The 12972-nt window shown below is 54.2% G+C and overlaps 1 long non-coding RNA gene across 2 annotated transcripts; it reads left to right on the top strand.

Annotated features, from left to right (window-relative positions):
- The first annotated feature begins 460 nt into the window (after window positions 1-460).
- Window positions 461-9462, top strand: LOC306639440. Of its 2 annotated transcripts, XR_013757648.1 has the most exons (4): window positions 461-779; window positions 5542-5683; window positions 5822-6021; window positions 8313-9462. It is a non-coding gene; the product is annotated as an uncharacterized lncRNA (long non-coding RNA). The 2 variants fall into 2 exon arrangements; XR_013757649.1 differs by lacking the exon at window positions 5542-5683 and having other exon boundaries at window positions 465-779.
- Window positions 9463-12972: the final 3510 nt, after the last annotated feature.

Genomic DNA, 12972 nt, shown 5'->3' on the forward strand with positions numbered 1-12972 from the left:
TCCCCCTCTCGGTCTTCCACCTGAGTGAACACTTCAGGGCAGGGCAGCACACCAGGGTTATTTCCTGTGGCTGTGTATATCCCGTGCGGGCACTGTGGACCGCCGGCCCCCAGGGTTTGGAAGAAGAGCAGGACACCGCTGAGGTAAAGGTTCTGCCTGTTGTCACAGTCGGGGGCCAACCCAACTTCTGCTCAGCGAAGTACTCTCTTCTCTCACAGACACACGTCCAGGCAGGCCCAATAGTCTCACTAGCAATTCTCAGGATGCCCCACCCCCTGCTTTGCCCCTTGAGGGTCTTTGGTCCAGAGTGGTCACTATCGTCATTCATCTACTGGGCAGCCTGACTTTCACGTCCCAAGATGGGCACAACCAGAGATTTCTGTGCCTCTCAGGAGGAAGCTTGGGCACAGAGGTGCCTGGTCCAGGGAGCATAGTGAATAGGGATGGATGCCCAGGGAGGGTCTCTGGGCAGGTGGGGCACTACGCCTGAGGAGAGATCTGGGTGCCGGCCAGGGAGGCAGGAGGAAGGAGGAAAGACCTTGGGGTGTCTGGGGGCTGCTGCCTGGCAGGTCCCCGTGCCCAGGCTAGGGAAGTTTCTTATTTCTCCTGTTCTGACTTCCCCCTTTGATTTATTATAGCCATGAAATGCTCTGCTCTCTTCTCTTTTCCTCCCTGTCCCCCGGGGCTGGAGGAACACAGGCCTCCCCAGGCACCCGGCCTCAACCTTGCTGGACTCCCATCTCCCTCCAAGGGCCGGGCCTAGGTCTCCAGAAACAGAGGTGAGTTGGGCAGGCAGGGTAGGATGGGGAGGGACCCAGCCTCCCAAAGGCAGGACCCGCGGGGCGGTCAGAATCTTGGCTGGGCAAAGAATGAGGCATGTGTGAATTTGGCAGCAGCCGGCTCCCTGGGGTGATGGGGTGGAGAGCTCTGGTCAACGGCCTCAGTGAGGCTTGGGAACAGGACCTTGTCATGTGTGACGGCCAGGCGGCTCTCAAATGCCAAATACTAGGTCACAGAATGGCTTCTCTGTGACCCCTGACCCCGTATTTGGATTTAGGGGTGGCCAAAGTAGGCCTGGCTTAGGCCAGTCTGGGGATTGGGCTGAGAATCCAGAGGAAGGAAGGCTCTAGTCCCCAGGGAGATTCTGGGCTCCTCCAGGTCGCAGCTGGACATCACCCTGAGGCCTGGGCCCACTCGGGCAAGTCTGTCCAGCTCCTTGGCAGGCATGGTGGCAGGAGCGTTTCTCCTAGCCCCTGTGCGGTGCCTGTGGTAATGGGGCTGTTGGCGTTTTGCAATGGGCCGGGGGTGGGGAGGCGGCACACACATGCTTCCTGTGGTGACTGGGCGCTTCCTGTTTTCTCAGGCGCCGGCCTTGCTGCTGCCGATGTGGAAACAGGGGCAGCTGCAGCCAGGGCGGCTCCAGGCTGGGCACCCAGACCCTGGCCAGAGGGGCCTAAGTGGTCCTACAACCCCCCAGGCCCCAGACCTGGGCGGTAGATGGCCTGAGTTCCCCCACACCAAGCCCCTGCCCTTCCCTTCCCCAACAGCTTCCACCAAGAGGAAGAGGCCGGGCAGGGCCATGGCTCTGGCCAAGCAGTGGTCCAGGAGGCCCAAGGGCTGGGGTGAGAGCTCCAGGCTGGGAGTCAGGGCACGTGGCTCTGGGCTTGGCTTTGTCCTCTGCTTGCTGAGTGCCACTGGCCATCTCTGACCCACTCCTGGCCTTTTTTTCCTCTTTTTTGTAGTATCACGGCACCTATGAGGTAAAATTCCTAGCCCATTTCTGCCCATTCTTGAACTTTACTTTTCAAGAGGCGAAGCTTTGAGGACAGCACCAAGGCTGAGCCTCAGAGGTGGGACTTGGTGAAGACCTAGGTAGGGGAATTGGAGAGGCCGGAGGCTGTAGGAGAGGCATGGGGAGAGGGGCAAACTGAAACGAGGCTTGGCAATGGCGGGGGGGGGGGGGGGGGGTCAGGACTAATTGGACAGATAGGGTGTTGAGGGACAGAGGAACAATAGTGGGTCACAGGTTGATTCAGAAGGACTCAAACATGGGAGGAAGGTTGTAGGAACCTCTTTATCCCTGCAAACTTTAGGGAAGAGTCTGGCACCCCATCAAAGGAAGACTGGTGGTCATTTACAGGGTGGGGGCAGGGCCAGGCTTCCCATCTGCCACAGGGATGGAGGCGCCTGGAGTGTGACACAGGCGCCTGGGAGACCTGTCAGTCTGCCTGGAGGGTCGTCCTTAGGTTCAGGCCTTGGGATTCAGTGTTGCCCTCTTCCCGAATCTGTTTTGTTTTGTTTTAAGCTGATATTGCAAGAAGGGAAGGGGAGGTGACTTTGCTTCTTGTTGAGTTTGCTGACAGCATCTGGCCTTTGGAGGAAGAACATCTTTGCAGGAAGGCCAGGGCCCAAGCCCCCTGGAGCCTGACCAGTCCACTGACTGAATTCAGCCATTCTCTTGATCCAGGAGTTTCTGAGATGCCTGTCCTACAAGTAGCTCCCCCTAAATCCCAAGATCTGACCTCACAGTACAGGGATTGGCTCCAGCCAAAGAGGCCTCAGAGATCCCCCAGATCCTGAAGCCTAAGCTGAGGGGCCATCGGGCCAGCCTGGCCCTCATCATCCTGTGCCCTGAGTGCTGAGTCTGCGGCACAGCAGCTGCTTCTGGCCACGGAGGCCCAGTTATAAATAAGCCCCATGTGGCCAAGTCATCAAGTTCTGCAGCAAGTCTGGCCCAGCTGCATTACTTCAGTGACCACAGGTCAGGCTGCCCAGTGTGGGGCCACCAGAACCCACCCACCCACCCACCTGAGCCAAAGGCTAGACAGGCTGGATGCCTCCTGAGGGCCTCAAATTCCATGCTGGAGCATCTGCAGCTCTTTAGACCTGGGCCTCTCTGGACACAGGCCACAGAAAGGACAGGGCCTATCCTGCCCGCATAGAGCCAGCAGCTATTTACAAACCGAAACCCCGAGAAGTGAAGTAGCTGTGGCCAAAGTGGCTCCAGGCCCCCAGCCCCCACTCCCACTCCATCCCCGCAGCCCCCACTCCCCACGGCTTCCTCTTTCCTTCCCCACACAGCACCCCAACCTCCCACTGCCTGGCCAGCTCTGGACAACCTGAAGCTACCCCATGGTGACCCCCAGCCCTATAGCCACCTGCCCGGAGGTCCCCTTCTCCTCTTCATCCCAGGACCCCATCAGTCTGAGCTCCTCCGAGCAGACCCCTCTCACTGGACCCAGCCCACCCTGGCCTGCATGAAGCACATTCCCACAGTTCTCAGTTCCCCTTCATGATTGGAAAAGCTCCAACCCCAATGGGCGCCACGCTGCTGCTGGTCCTTGCCTGAGGGCGGCTTCTATGGGTGCCTTTGACCTTCACAGCAGACAAGTAGGGGGCATGATATCTGGTGTGCTCCCTGGAACCAGAGCACCTGGGCCTTCTGAGGGCTTGATTCTGGGCTGGAGATCATCACTCTACTTGTTGGATGTCAGCCCCCTCATCAGGCTGGTGTGGGTCATAGGCCCTTGTGCAGGGCAGTTTGGACGGGGACAGGTGGACATGGCTGGAGACCATAGCTCAACTCTGCGTAGGATCTGGCAGGTGGGCTGGTGCTGCAGCAGGCTCCAAGGAGAAACAGCAGAATACCATGCTGGTGGTAGAGTCTCCCTCGAGTTGGTACAGAGGGTTACAGTTCACATCAGTCTGTATTCTACCTCCGAAAAGGCCTGCTCCTTATCTCTGTCGTTAGATGGAAACTGAGACTCAGAGAGAAAGCCACGTGTCTAAGACTGCAAAACTAAAAAATGTCCGGACTGAGATTCTGGATTCCACAAGGAAAATCTAAACCCATGCTCTCTCCCTCCGGCTGACCTTGGCTCCATTGCATACCTGTCTCTGTCCTGGAAGGATGGACATTTCCCAGTGTTGGGACAAGGGCTCCAGTGGAGGGGTCTGAAGCTCAGGCCTTGGACCACAGGTCGCATCGCCTTCCCTGACCCAGCTGTCAGTGCCTACTGGCCCCTGTCTTTGCCCCTGGCCCTGCCCCATTCCTTCACTCTTGCCACATCCCAGCTGAGGAAAACCCCTGGCTGAGCACCTTCTGCCGCAGGCAGCTGGCCAACGGAGTTCTACCTTGCCTCTCGGAGCCTCAGATTCCAATTTTGTGATTGGTCACAAATACCTGGTCCCAGTCCATTCTGGTGTGAGTCGTCTCTGTGGCTAGTGCTCAGCCCTTGCCCTTGGGGAATCCATAGCCCTATGGGGACTGAAGATGAGCACAAAGTCCTGAGAGCTTCAAGAGAGAAACTGAGGCGGCAGGCTGCTGCCTGGGATAGGGAGAGGCACAGCCTGGGATGGGCCCGAAGGCAGGAAGGCGTTCCCCAGCAAAATCTGGGTGGATAGGAGCTCCGTGCTGAGTCACAGCCCCGTGCCTTGGCTTCAGCGGCTCCCCTGGCCTGGAGCGCCTTCCCCTGCTGTGAACTCCTACCCATCCGTCAAGGCCCATGGACATGCCATGGCATGACAGGGCTTCGTCTGGCCTGGTGGCTCCTCACCTCCTTCTTCTCTCCTAGGGCCTGAAACAGACCCAGAGGTGAGGCTTCCTTGGTCATAATACCCTTGCCAGCCCCACCCGGCAGGCGTCTGCTCCCAGGCTCCAGCCCCCGCTGTCCTCTGCTCCGAAAAGCACCGTTTCCCTTTTCTGGGTGACCACACACGCCATGCACAGGGAATTTCCATTGCAGCCTGCGGAGCCTCTGATTCACTCAGGCCCCTCATGCAGTTAACCCCTCCAGGTCTGGGCCTCCTGCTCCAGCACCCTGGGCTGCCCCTAGCCCTGGCCCAGACCCCTGGGTCACTCTGCACTGATCTTGGGCCCCACAGACTCTGAGTTGAATCCAGCACCCCCTTCACTGACCTCACCGACTCCCCTCACCTCCTCCACACACAAGACTTAAGGCAGCTTTGGGCTGAGCTCAGGTTTTGGGGGAAGACAAGCCTGGGTGTCAGTCCTGATCCTGACCCTTAATCCGTGTGGCCTGGAGCAGGTGGAAGCCTCCACCATGAGCCCGGTTTCCCATCTTGAAAATGGAGATGACTCCTGCCTGCCGCCTTGTTGTAAAGACATTGTACCCTGAACCTGTGGCAGAACTCAGTAACTCTTAGTTTTTCTTCTTTTCAAAGAATTTTGCTCTTCCTATCACAGGGTCCCTACTCCAGACCTGGGCCCTTCCCTGGGGCTGGTTTTCTCCTCCCAACAGCTGGTTGCTCAAGGAGAGTGAGAGACACATACAACTCTTTTTTTTTGGGGGGGGGCGGGGTGCTGGGGGTCAAACCCAGGGCCTTGTGCTTACAAGGCAACACTCTACCAACTGAGCTGTCTCCCCAGCCCGAGACGTGCAACTTTGACCCCAGGCTGGTGGGCCTTGTCCAGCGGGCAGAGAGGCTGCCTCAGGGCTGGTGGGCCTTGTCCAGCGGGCAGAGAGGCTGCCTCGGGGCTCTCCCCCAGCTTCCTGGCTCCCCACATTCTGCTCTTCCCAGGAGCAGGAGTGCCTGGGCTGGTAGCTCGGAAGGGCCAAGGACTGGAGATGCTGAGCCCTGAGGACAGGGCTGAGCCTCCTTCTCTCTGGCGGGTCCCTGGTCACACAGAGACATCATACCTGCGTTCTCGGAAGCTCAGGAGGTATTGTTCCCATTTTGCAAATGAGGAGACTGAGGCCCAGGAAAGTGTCTTGCTCTCAGTCATGGAGTGGAGAGGAGGGTCAGGGAGGGTCAGGGATAGGATTTAAGGTCTTCAGAGATGCATTCTTAATGTCTGCAGGGCTCAGTAAGCACTTGTAAAGGCCAACAGAGGATACATGCACTAATTGGAACCCTACTGTATGCTGGGTGAAGACTTGCACAGAGTGGCTTTCAGTTGACCTAGCACGTTCCACGGCCTGTAGAAGCGGGCATCTGAGCTCTGGAGAGAGGGGAGGACTCACCGGAGGCCTTGTGGCCAATCCCTGGGGGAAGATCCTGGTGAGCTTAGAAATCAGGGGAACCAGAGGGCAGAGGATGGTAAAGGGGGCTCCACAGAGGAGGGGTTTGGGGTGGGGAACCAGCTCCTTCTCAGGGAGCTAGCGGGGGGCGGGGTGCTGCCCGTGGTGAGCAGACGGAAGTCGCTGTGGGTGGCGGTGGGTTTGAGGTACCGGAGGCTGAGTGATGTGGCCAGGAGGTGAGCTCCCCATCTGTAAGCCTGGTCAGCTGGAGATGAGGGTGTGGTGGAGGGGGGCCTTTGAATCCCAGCCCCCGGACTCAGAGGAGGCCAGGCTGCATCTGGGGGTTTGTGCCCGCTGGCTATTGGGTCTGGGGCACCAGGAGCCACGAGCTGGGGCAGAGTGGAAGGCAAGACTGAGGCAGGGCTGGGGAGAGAGATGGGGCAAACTGGGAAGCGGGCAGTCTGGGGAGGCAGCCTGGAGGAGGTGAGCCTTGAAAGAGGCCCCAGGGTGTGGAAGGACGTGGGCCTGTGAGCAAAGGCTGTGGGAGATTGAGAAAGAGGTTCTGGGAATGTTGAGTAGAGTCTTCTGGCTGGGATGGGGGTGGGGCTGCCCTCAAGTGGAGGAGGGGAAAGGCTGGTGGCTCCCAGCATTTGGGGGTCCAGCACAGGCCTAGAGGCTTGAGAGCTAAGGAAGACTCTTAGGCAGGGAAAACCCGTGAGAGACTCAGGGACAACTGGAGAACACAGGCCCTAGGGCCAGTCAGATCTGCAGCAGCTCTGGCCCCACTTGCCAGCCATGTGCCCTTGGGCAAGGGCCCCTCACCTCCCTGAGCCTCATTTCCCTCATCTGTAAAGTGGCACTGATAAGTCGGGCCCCATAGGAACACAGGAAGTCGGAAAGTGTCAAGGCAGGTAGACAATAGGGGCTCCATAAGGGACAACCTGGCTTGTCTTTGTCATCTCCCACATGTGCTTCAGGAGCATCTGCTGTGGTTTCAAGCTAGGGTCAAGGTCTCAGGCACACCTGAGTGTAGATCTCCCTGAGCCTGAATTGACTGAGCCACTCTGTGCCAGTCACAGCCGCTTCTGAGCCTCCGTGGCTCACAGGGATGACAATGGCACCAACTCTAGTTTTGGATAAGAGAGAACACATCCAAATTCCACGCTTTCACCTCCAGCGTCCGACCAGACCTGGTCCTGTCTGGTCTCACCTCCCGCCATTTTGGCTCTGCTCACAGGGACATTCTTGCCCTCCTGGGGCATCGGCACTAGCTGGCCCCTGCTTGGAACTCTTCTTCCAGATATCTGTTAGGTTCCTTCCCTCACCTGCTTCCAGGGATTGCTCAAATGTGACCTTCTTTAATACCACAGCCCGCCCCCTAGTCCAGGTTTCTCCCAACTGCAACCATCTCCCTTCCCAGCTACATGGGCTCCCTTCCTCGTGGTTGTTACCTTCTGACACGTAGTGGAACACACCTATCTACTGTGTTCATGGCTCTCTTCTCCTGCCCAAGAGCAGGACCCATGAGGGCAGAGGTGCGAAGGCCTTCCTTTCCCTGTCACCTGGCATGTGAGGGCCCTAGCCAATAGTTGCTGGTCATCTTAAAGCTCTAAAGAGCCAGCCCAGTGCTGTGACCAAAGTTTGGGGAGCTCTAAGGGGCCCAAACGACCCAGGCTGGGGCCCCAGAATCCTTTCCCAAGTGTCTCAACCCTGAGAGGAAGTTGCAAGACAGCCATTTCTGTGCACACCATTTCTGTGCACAGCCTCAGCTCTTTCTGGTCAGCTCTCCCAGCCCTGGGTGTGAGGCCTGTGTTTTTGAATGTGCGCTGTCATATCTCCATAGGAAAATGGGAGGGGTGACATTTCCTCATTTTCCAGCTCTTTTAGGCCGAGGTGAGGGGTTTGTGAGGTCGGGGGTCATGTTCCCCTCTGTGGACTCAAGCACTGGGGACGCCTGCCCGTTTCCTGTTGCTTGCCGACCCTGCAATTGCATTAGCGCCAGCCAACCCCCATTGGCCACCGTCCCAGTGGGGGCAAAGGGCCACCCCACCCCAGGCTTGCCTGGCCTCCCTGTCACTCTGCAGGTCACCCACGTGTCCAACAGGGTGGGGAAAGAGCACTGTCATGCCCTGCTGCTAGAAGGGTAAGAGGTACAGTTTTATTAAGGTCAGTGTGACAATATCTATCGACTTACCTACATATCTCAAAATTAAAAGTGCGTTGCCTTTTGACCTAGTAACTCAACTTTTGGAAATTTATCCTATGCTTATGCATGCCGGTATATGTGTTAAACATGCGTATATGTAATTTACACCATTTTATTGATTGCAGCCTTATTGCAATAGCAAAGGACTGGAAACACCAAAGGCCCATCAATAAGGGACTGCCTGCATCAGTCATGATCATGGCCAAGTGTCCAGCAATGACAGTGCACCACAGCAAGGCGCAACGACATGGTGGGAGCAGCAGCAGAACCCCAAAGGCTACCAACACCATCCTCCTCTTCCTCTGAAGAGTAAAATCTGTCAAGATAAAAACTAAACTATAGTGTCAGAGATGCTTATAAAGAAAAGTAAGGAAATGGGAGAGGAGGTGCAGCTGGGTGGGAGAGCACTTGTCTGGCATGCACAAGACCCTGGGGTCTACACCCAGGACCATGGGGAAACAAATGTAAGGAATACTTGCTAAAAAAGTTAGGACAGAGTTACATCTAGCAGGAAGTAAGGGGACATTTGAGATGCTCTGGGGATACTGGCAAATTTTATTTCTTTTGTTTTCCTTTTCTGTTTTTTTTCAGAGCTGGGTTCAAACCCAGGCCTTGCACATTACTAGACAAGTGCTTTACCTCTGAGCCACATCCTCAACCTTCTTATTTTTAAATTTTAAGATAGGGTCTCACTAAGTTGCTTAGGGCCTCACTAAATTGCTGAGAATGGCCTCCAACTTGTGATCCTCCTGCCTTAGCCTCCTGAGCCACTGGGATTACAGGTATATACCATCACACCCAGCAATGTTTTATTTCTTGACCTGGATAATATTTACATAGGTGTTAGCTTTATAATTAAATTGTACATAAATATTTTATGTGCCCTTTTTAACAGTATTTTTTAGGTGTTGATAGACATTTATTTTATTCATTTACTTATATGTGGTACGGAGAATCGAACCCAGTGCCTCACACATGCTAGGCAAGTGCTCCATCACTGAGCCACAACGCCAGCCCCTATGTGTCCTTTTATATGAATGCTGTCTTTCATGATTTAAAAATATCCCAGCCTAATGAGGTGGAACACACTTAAAGTTCCAGCTACTTAGGAGACTGAAGCAGAAAGATCTCTTGAGCCAGGAATTTGGGGACAACCAGACAATATCTCAAGACCTTTGTTTCCCCCAAAGAATCAGAACACAGATGCTCCTCTTCATCCTGGTGAACTGATTGCTAAGTTCAAAATGCAGTTAATACACTTCACTTACTACACATCCTAGCTCAGCAACACAGTGCGCTGTAGCATCAGCCTTCACCCTCAAGATCTCATGGTGACCGGGGACTGCAGTGGCTGCCACTACCCAGCATCCAGAGAGTCTCAGGTCACACATCACTAGCCCTGGAAAAGATTCCAAATTCAAAATTTAAGCTGAGCACCGTGCATACCTGTAATCCCAGCTATTATGGAAGTTGAGGCAGGAGGATCACAAGTTCAAGGCCAGCTGAGCAATTTAGCAAGATCCTGTCTCAAATTAAAAACAAAAAGGGGCCAGGGATGCAGCTCAGTGTAAAGCACCCCGACACAGGGGGACACAGGGGGAAAAGATCAACATTTGAAGAACTTCCGTAGAAGTTTCTACTGAATGCACATCCCTTTCATACCATCATAAAGTAAAAAAATCCTAAGTTGAGCCATCATAAGTAAGGGGTCACCTGTATACTTAAACAGTAGAATACTCTGCAGTCCTTAAAAAGGGCAAGGCATTGATGTGGAGTGGATTCGGGGTGGGGAAACAAGGGGAAGTACAGTGTGCTTAGTGTGATTCCTTCTGTGCAAAATTTTAAAAAGACTATTGATCTATACACTTGTGTCTGCTTAGGCCATCTCTAGACGGACATACCAGGACCAGGTAACAGGTGAGACTGTCTGTGGAAGAGGAACTGAGCAGTTATTGACCTTTGTGTACTTGTGGAATTTTATACCATGTGCCTGTATTATCTATTCAAAAAATAAAGTAATTAAAACCTTTTTCTTTCTTCTCATTCTCTGGAGACCCCAGGATTTGGGGTTCCAAGTCAGTTTCCTTCCAGCAAAATTGAGTCAAATTCGCATTCTGGCAAGATGTACTTGGTGACCTCGGGCGAGTTGGGACCCCCAACCCCACTAACCCCACGGTACAGAAGGAGGCTGGGGATGTGCCATCACCTCTGGCCACCTCCACTGGTGTCCTATCTCGCCCTCTGTCCCTCTGCTGCCCTCGCTTCCCTTCTCCCTGTCCTGTTCTCTCGTTTCTTGCTGACGGCCCTGTGTCAGCTTCTCGTTGCTTCCCAGGGTCTCCTTTGACCGTTTGTTTCTCTTTCCCTTCCTCTCCTCTGCTCCCAGCCCCTCCTGCTCCCTCCCTGCCTCAGCTTCTCGGCCTTCCTCCTTCCTTCTGCTTGCTTCCCTCCCCAGGGAGACCCAGCCCAGGCTGCTGCGATGTTGCGACTGCAACTCTGCTTGGTCACCGATCTCCGGGCCTCAGTTTAACAGGTGGTCGTCTTGGTTATGTGAGTCCCAAGGGTAGACGCTCTCACAATGTCAGGCACTCAAACAAAATATTATCCTTAATAACCCTGGGGTTGTGGATTGTCAGTCTCTCCTATCTCTCATGATTGAAAGATATCACAGAGTAGATGTTCCATGATGTATGATGGGGTCACATCCTGACCTAAATGGAAAACATCTGAAGTCAAACACATTCATGTTGCTTAACCTACCACAGCTCGGCAACACGGGCCGCCGCAGAGGCTCAGCTGTTTGTCTTCGTGGTCCTGGGGTCGGGGAGGCCCTGGAAGGCTTCCTGTGGGTCCTGAACCCCGACTCCCATAGAGGATCTACTCAGAGTCTCTGGGAATCTGGGTCCTGTATTGCCAAGGGTTGGAATAGGAGCAGGTCCCTGGAGATGTGAGGGAAGGACTCTGCTGTCCTTTGGAAGGCAAGGAGCAGGAGGAGGGGCAGGAAGTTGGCATGGCCACGGGTTGGGAGCAGCCCACCAGGTGGGGGCATCTGCCCACTTCCAGAGATGTTTGGCCCTGAATTTATCTCTCACTGGAGATGGAACCTAGGGCCTCATGCTTGCTGAGCTCATGTTCTCCCACCGAGCCACACCCCAGCCACCTGGATCTCCTTTGTGGTCTGCCTTACCTAGGCTCCTTGGGCTTGGCCAGACTTGGGACAACAGACTCTTTCTTCTCCTGGGACCTTTTGAATCTTAGTCCTCGAAACACAGCCTCCTGGCCTCCTGGCTACACTCATGGGGCAGACACCACGCTCCCTGCTTATGACGAGCGTGTCACCGAAGCTCCTGGGCTTGGCGCTCAGGCTATCTGCCTTGCTTCCACAGGGACGGTAGCTAACTGTCCCCATGTCATTTTCCAATAGCTTGCCACTGCTTTCCTTGGTCCCCCCACACCCCCCGTCCCTGGTTATCCTACCTGTGACACTGACCACAGTTGTTGTTCCCAAATGAGCTCATACTTCCCTCTCTAGTGCTCTCCTCCACAAAGAACCGCGCTGTCTATTGACACATCTCTCCAGGCCTGTGAGCTCCAGGAGGCCCCGAAGGCCACATCCCCGTCAGGGCTCCCTTACTGGGCCCAGCACTGGAAGACACGTGATAAAAAGTTAGTGACTAAAATAACCAGTGAGTAGATAATAAGCACAAAACCAAATCAAATTAAGACGGTAATGAGCACACGATGGGAGAATGAAGGGTCACATCCAGCAGGACCTGGTCCTCGTGGAATGGATGGCCTTATCCCCCACCATCTTGCTCCTGGGGCTTGGCCTTCCTGTGAGGAAGTGAGGAGCAAGAGTGGATTGATGCCAAGCCTCTCTCCCTCCTTCTCTCAGGGAGGGGCCTTGGTCAGGTTCCTAGGAGTCCTGAGGACTTGTGACCTGGACCTTTGGAGAGTCCCCAAGTGCAGATACCAAAAAAAAAAAAAAAAATCAGTGAAGATGGAAGTGAGTTGGCCTAATGGTGAGCCCAGGGCTGTGGACCCCAGGTCTTTGCTGGCAGTGAGGAAACATTCAGGGTCCTGGGAATCCATGGGCAGGAAGGAGGCAGGCTAGTCCCAGTAGGGAGGGGACCTAGGGTAAGGGATTAGATTACACAAGGGAAGAAACAAATACTCAAGTTCGTGGCCAGCAGAGTAGACTCATCAGAGGTCAATGGTGAACATCGAAGGCATCCCTCGTCATTCCACCGCCCAGACTAGTCTCTGAAGGCAGGAAACTAGTGCAGTACTTTTCTGTTTCCCCAGCACTTGACATACAGCTGGGAACTCAATTAACAATGGGAGGATGAATGGACTCATGGCTGGTCAGTTGGGCAAGTAGATGGATGAATAGGTGGATGGGTGGATAGGTAGATGGGTAGATGTGCAGACAGGTGGGTGGATGGATAGGTGGGTAAGAGAATGAATAGATGAATGGATGGGTAAAGAGTAGATAGGTGGATGGGTAGATGGGTAGATGGGCAGATGGATAGATGAATAAATAAATGAGTGAATAAGTAGGTGGATGGATAGACCACTGGATGACTAGATTGGTAGATGAATATATGGTACCAATAAGGTCTGATAGATGGCAGGTGGATGGGTTGATATATGGACGTATAGATGGACAGATAGATAAACAGATGAGTAGGTGGATGAATTGACTGACAGATATATCAAAAAATAAATGGGCAGTTGAATAAATAGAGAGCTAAATGAATTTATGGTTGACTTGATAGGTAGACAGAT

The sequence above is a fragment of the Sciurus vulgaris genome, assembly GCF_902686455.1.
Source record: "Sciurus vulgaris genome assembly, chromosome: 11".
Classification (NCBI taxonomy): Eukaryota; Metazoa; Chordata; class Mammalia; order Rodentia; family Sciuridae; genus Sciurus; species Sciurus vulgaris.